The following is a 6,274-nucleotide window of genomic DNA, read 5'->3' as shown; positions in this document are numbered from 1 at the left end:
CCAGTAAGAGACTTCTTTCTAAAAGTACGCAAGGAGACACAGAGGTGAAGGCAGAAATCTGTTAGAGGTAACAGTGAATAAGACTGGCTGGAAGGCATTGTGGACAGAACCTATCAACCTGCATACTGGTGAATCAACATGGGCTTTTTTTTGTAGGACTACATTACAACATGAGAGGGTACATAAAGGGGGGAGGGAAGCAGGGAGATGGAGAGGAATGAGTGATTGTCCTACCTTCCCTTCTCCAAAAAGCAACAAAAAAGAAAAAGAAAAAAGAAAAAAAAGAAAAGAAAAGGAGAGTTGGGGCAGCTAGGTGGCACAGTGAATAGAGCACCGGCCCTGGAGTCAAGAGAACCTGAGTTCAAATCTGAACTCAGACACTTAACACTTACTAGCTGTATGACCTTGGGCAAGTCACTTAACCCCAATTGCCCTGCATTCCCCCCTCCAAAAGAAAGGGGGGAGTTTACTGTAAAATGTGAAGAAGCAATAATGAGTTCTGCTGAGTTTCTGCTTCTTGGGTCTACATAGAGTATAATGTGAACCTATAAAAGCCAAAATGAAACAATGGCCCAGCTATGTGGACTTCACCACTTTAAAATCTTCTCTTGATCATTTCTGATTTCTAGCTGACTGGGTGAGTTTCTTCATCACTGAGCTGAGCCGAATCATCTAATCTGTATACTTTAATGGCTCTACGAACTTCTGCAGTGAGTAATCGACTTCCAGACTGATCAAAAGCACCTGCCAATTCAGGATCCTCTCTCCTAAGATCCAGGCTGCACAGAGTGTCCCAACAATGCCTAGGGCATTATCTGCTCCAGATACTAGAATTCCCTCTGAATTCACAGCTAATGTATTAATTATAGCATTATGACCAGATAGCTTTTGAAGGAAGTTTCCGTCAGAGAATTTTCACTGTTTAATAATATCTGGAGAATGAGATGTAAATGGATAATATCTTGGATGCAAAACCACTGTTCTCATGGACTTTTTGTGTTTTCTTTTCCAGTCACTAAGTCCCATAAATTTATGGTTGTGTCATGGCTTCCTGTAATGATTTGTGGGTCTTGCAGCTCTACACTTAGCTGTAGACACTGCATTTGTGTGCCTCACCAGTGGGTGTACGCTGGCTTGTCCTTAGGTCTCCTTAGGTCCCATATCCTTGAAGCTGAATCCCTACTACAAGTCACAAACACATCAATTGTTGGATGCAAATCCAAACCATGGACTGCACTTCTATGTCCATGATAATGTCTGATAACCTGGTTGTAGTTGAGATCCTAGCATTTCACCTGCTTATTTTCACCACAGGAGACAAGGTAGGGACTCCTTGCACTTACCCCTCTTACAGTACTGATATGTCCAGTCAATGACAGTTTTAATTTGCCACTAGCCAGGTCCCACATAGTCTTATCAGCAAAAGCTGTAACAAACCACTGATTCCTATGTTCCACTGCAAAATATCAGACCCAGCCTACATGTCCACTAGTGCCATGGAGGATGCCACTGGCTTAGGCTTAGGCATGGTAGGGGCCTTTTTGGTCATCACTGAAGCATTCTTGGTGCCACCAGCTTCTGTCATAACCATAGCTAACCCAGGTGCTTGTAAGTGTTCAGGAAGCCCAGCTTGTTGGTAGATATTGCCTACACTAGCTGAAGTAGGGTTTGCCTCTAACCTGGACTGTGAAAGAGTTAGGGCCACAGTTAAAGACTGTACAGCAGATTCACTTGGCAGTCTTTGAATCGGAGTATCTGCAGTCACAGTTGCACCAGTCCCTGTTGGATATAGATGTGGACCAATTACTAAATATTTGAGTTCTTGTCCTTGATTGGCAGGATGCTGGTTCTGCCCATCTGCATCTGCTGCACTCTGAGAGTCTCTCTCTCTAAGATTTTCTTTCCCAACTGGCATGTGCTACACAGGACCATACTCTATATGAAGTTGACAGATGTCTTTAGCTTGTGACTCTCTTCATCCAATTCTAGCAGCTTTGCATTATCAACCACAAATATGCCAAGGGTCTTCTTCAGTAGAGACTTGTGATTCTTTCTTGAAAAGTGAGTCAACTTGGGGCATGTGGAGGGTACACAGTCAATGGAGTGAGTCCTAAACAGAAGGTAAACAATTGTTTTCCCCATGCTTCCCGTTTAGGATCATGGCATAGAAAGGTTATGACTCTGAGAGTCTCCAGTAAATCCTGGTTGAGAATTTAAAGTACTGGCTGGGAAGAGTCAGATTGGGATATACAACCTTTCCTTCTAGGGCTTGCCAAAATTGCTCTTCTCAAACACATTCTACCTTATTTCACCTAAAAACTTCTTTTTTTCTCCATAACTCCTCCCCTTCTTCCCTTTTCCTCCTTTCAAGGTTTTTTTTTCTGATGACTGAAGTGGGGTGGGTTTTTTTTTTGCTGCATTTCTTCTGTGCTTGGTACCTTCCTTTTCCTTGGAAAGCAGCAATTTGGGACTCTGAAAAGAGATCTAATTGATGGTGGTGTAACTGGGTAAAAGAATCCTACCATCATTTATCTTTACCAGAGAGATCATGGCATTGGTAAAGCTGCTCAGAATTCTTGGAGCTTGGTGCCATGGAGATTGCCCCCTCATCTTCTCTGGCTGCAGCCCTTCTTCACGTACTTCCTGTTAGCTCTTCCACCCACCCTACAGACTACTTAGCTGGCAGGGTTCCCAGATGCCACCCCCTGGAGATATGGGCAGTTGCACATGGACTCTCTTGCAGTGGGAGCAGTTTTCTAATCCCAGAGAGGAGGAAACTGGCCCTGGAAAGCTAAGCATGCCTTCTGCAACTGAAACTACTGCCTGCTGTGCTCTTGACCTACTTCCCAGTGCTGACAACTAAGGTACTGGCAGCATCCTTGTCCTCCCGACACCTTGCCCCCCTCCTCCTTCTCTGACCCGGGAGAATTCCCATCAGAAATGGCTTTCATGTACACTCACTATGTGAAACACGAGGTTCTTCATTCCCTGTCCAATTTCATTCCATGTTTCTGTTCCCCAGCCTTCACCTTATGAGAAACTCAAATCAATAGCACCATATTTGGTGGTGCGTAAATCAGTAATTGTCAATCAGGATGTGTCAATCAGTAATTCCATTCCATCCACCAAGCATTTGGCTTCCAAAGGAACCCTTTCCTGGCCCCCACTATCCTGTATGCATTGTAAGCTCCCTGAGGGCCAAAACTAGCTTGCTTTTACAATTAAGTCTATAATACTTAGCACACTGCCTGATATATAGTGCTTAATAATTTTTCTTTCTTTCCCTCCTTCCTTCTTTCTCTTCCTTTCTTCCTTCCTTTCCCTCCTTCCCTCTCTCTTTCCTTCCTTCCTTCCCTCCTTCCTTCCTACCCTTCTTCCTTCCTTCCTTCTTTCCCTCCCCCCTCTCCAACCAATTAAATAACAAAAAATAAGAATAAAAGTCTCATAACAACTATACATGATCCAGCAAAATAAATTCCAACATTGACCATGTTCCAAAATCTACATCTCATTCTGCAGCTTGAGCCCATCACCTCTCTGGCAGGAAGGTATTGATGTTTAGCAGTTTCCCCTGTAATTAACCCTAAACCTGGCTCTTGTAATAGTGCACCAGTTCCTCGGAGTTTTGTCCTTCTGGGGCCATGCAGAACAGTGTTAATTCCTCTTTAGCATGACGGCTCCTCAAACACTCAAGCAGCTACCATGCTTTCCCTTTCCCATTCTTCTCTTCTCCGGATTAAATACTCCCAGTGTCTTTAATGGATCTTCATATAACATGTTCTTAAGGCCAGTCACCTTCCCCTAGATGCTCTATAGCTTATCAACATCCTCCCTAAAGCCCCAACCAGGATGCAGTACTCCAGGTGTGCTCTAATTAGGGCCATCCCCCAGTCCCCAGTAATAGACTCAGAGGATCATGAATATGGAGCTGAAATGGACCTCAAGGGCAAATTATCCCAATTCCCTAATTTTACAGATGAGGGAACTGAGGCCAAGGTAGGTTAAATGACCTGTCCAAGGACATTATGTTTCCAATAATGCAATCTAACATTACATGGACTTTTTTGGCTGCCATATCACAATGTCGATAACTATTGAGTTTGCTGTCCACTAAAACCACAAGATCTTTTTACTCACAGATTGCTGTCTAGCTATCCCTCCTTCATATGGTCCTTGTGAAACATAATTTTTAAGCCAAGTATAATATTTTACATATATCTCTATTCAGTCTCATGCTATTAGATTCACCTCATCATTCCAACTTCTTGCATTAACTCTCTCATTTACTGTGTTAGCCATGCATTCTGTCATTTGTAAATTTGACAGGTATGTCAGCCCTGCTTCTGTACAAGACATTGATTAAAAAATGTCCAGCAGCACAGAGATAAGAAGACATGCCTGGAGCACTCTAGTAGAGATCTCCTTTCAAGTTGACATTGACCTATTGATTCCTACTCTTTGGGATCATTCATTCACCTGGCTTTGGATCTACCTGCCTATGTTCTTATCTTTTCCATATTTCTCCATTTTGTCTATCAGAGGAACATGAGAGAGATTTTTCCAAATGCTTTGCTGAAGTTTAGGTACATAATTTATATGGCATTCTCTTCATCTACTCATCTAATAACCCTGAAACAAAAGGAAAGAAGATTACTGTAGGATGGCCTATTCTTGATGAAGCCTTAGTTATAGTTTGATGAAGTTGCCTCTAAGTGACAATACCTTCCTTTTCTGGATTTCAAAAGTCTATCTCTTTACCAATAAATTAAAGAATTTTCCCAAGAATCAAAGTCTAACTCATTGGTTAGTAGACTTCAGATTCTATTCTCTAACCTGCTTTGAAAGTAGGAACAACTTCTGCCCTTCTCTAGTCCTGTGGCATCTTCTGCATTTCCTAGGACTTTTCACAGACCATCGACAGTGGTCCAGTTATCTCGTGTTCCAGTTCTTTCAGTTTCTGGGCATGCAATTCCCTCAGGCCTGATCATTTGAACTCTAGTACAATTTGGTGCCCTCTTGACAATCTTCTTGTTTGTCTTGGGTTTCAAATCTCTGGCAACCAGTTTTTTTATCTATGTTTCCCAGTGCAACGATCATTGTTCTTAGGAGAGAAAGCAGAAGCTAAATTAGATTCAAATTCAGCCTTTTGTCTGTTGTTCATTAACTTCAGTGCATCCACACTAATCAGAGGTGTTGTTTATTTTTTGAGCCTTCTCTTACCCACAACACAACTAAACAAATCTCTGTGTTGTCCTTAGCTCATGGCCGCCTTCAGATCATTCTGGCCTTTTACTCCTGATACGCTCATTACAATCCTACACTATTCCCCTTGGCCGCACATTACCTGCTCTTGCTCTCATTTTTGTAAATGTCTCTAAGAAATCTAATGTGGCCAGCAAGTTCCTTGTGTAGCCATGTCGGTACCATTAAACAAATGTCTATGTCCCTTCTCATCTAAATCATTCTTTTTTTTTCATAGTTAATTTACATGAATTTCTCATCCTTCTTGGACCAACTTCTCTTTCATGGGCTCTTACCCATACTTTCTCTGAACCCTTTGAAATCTACTCTCTAAAGATGTAAGGTGCATGTCAAATTATACCTGTTTCTCTCCTTTGCCAGAATTCTATGACCAAAAGGTCATGTGCGACAAGGTTCTCATTGTTAGTCATTCAGAAACCAACTCTTACCCCCAAGAATCAGGTCTGGGATTGAATTTCCACTCATGGTGTCTCCTGTCTTTGATCCTTTAGAAAGATCTGTTATCCTTAAGGTGGATTATGAATGTTTTCAAGGACTCTGCTTCTGACAGAGGGATAGTTGGAGCAGATGGTGAAATAATTGAACCTCCCCCTCCGCTCATCATAATAATATCCTGTTCCATGTTAGGTTCTTATCTGTTTCCTTAATTCCTCATAAAATCCCCCCTTCTTTCCAAGTTGTGTGTAGTCTATGCTTTGACAATATTAATTCCTTTTCTCCCTACACTGATCCTCAGTCAAATACTTGCACACTCATTTTGGGTTCTTGGTTTCATCACATGAATAGAAGATGAGGGAACAGAGATGGGATCTGTGATTACATCAGACTAGGTAACTCCCCGTGAGTAAAGTTCTACCAGCACATTTGGACATCATCTCTGCAATGTGTAGCCTTAGAGAATTGCCCAAAACATTGAGAATTTAAGTGATTTGTCTAGTCACATAGTCAGAAAGAGTGTTTTTTTTTTAATGGGGCACATGAATAAATCTTTTTTTTTGGAGGGCAATTGGGG

General features: G+C 41.9%; 1 pseudogene; it reads right to left on the bottom strand.

Annotated features, from left to right (window-relative positions):
- Positions 1–595: 595 nt before the first annotated feature.
- Positions 596–2,142, bottom strand: LOC138158515 (pleiotropic regulator 1 pseudogene; annotated as a pseudogene).
- Between the last annotated feature and the right edge of the window lie 4,132 nt (positions 2,143–6,274).

This window comes from Petaurus breviceps, unplaced genomic scaffold (genome assembly GCF_028583685.1).
Source record: "Petaurus breviceps papuanus isolate PSGF00001 unplaced genomic scaffold, PetGlider_PUasm1.0 174, whole genome shotgun sequence".
Lineage (NCBI taxonomy): Eukaryota > Metazoa > Chordata > Mammalia > Diprotodontia > Petauridae > Petaurus > Petaurus breviceps.
Note: the sequence above shows the minus strand (reverse complement) of the source record. Positions and strands in the feature narration are given on the sequence as shown.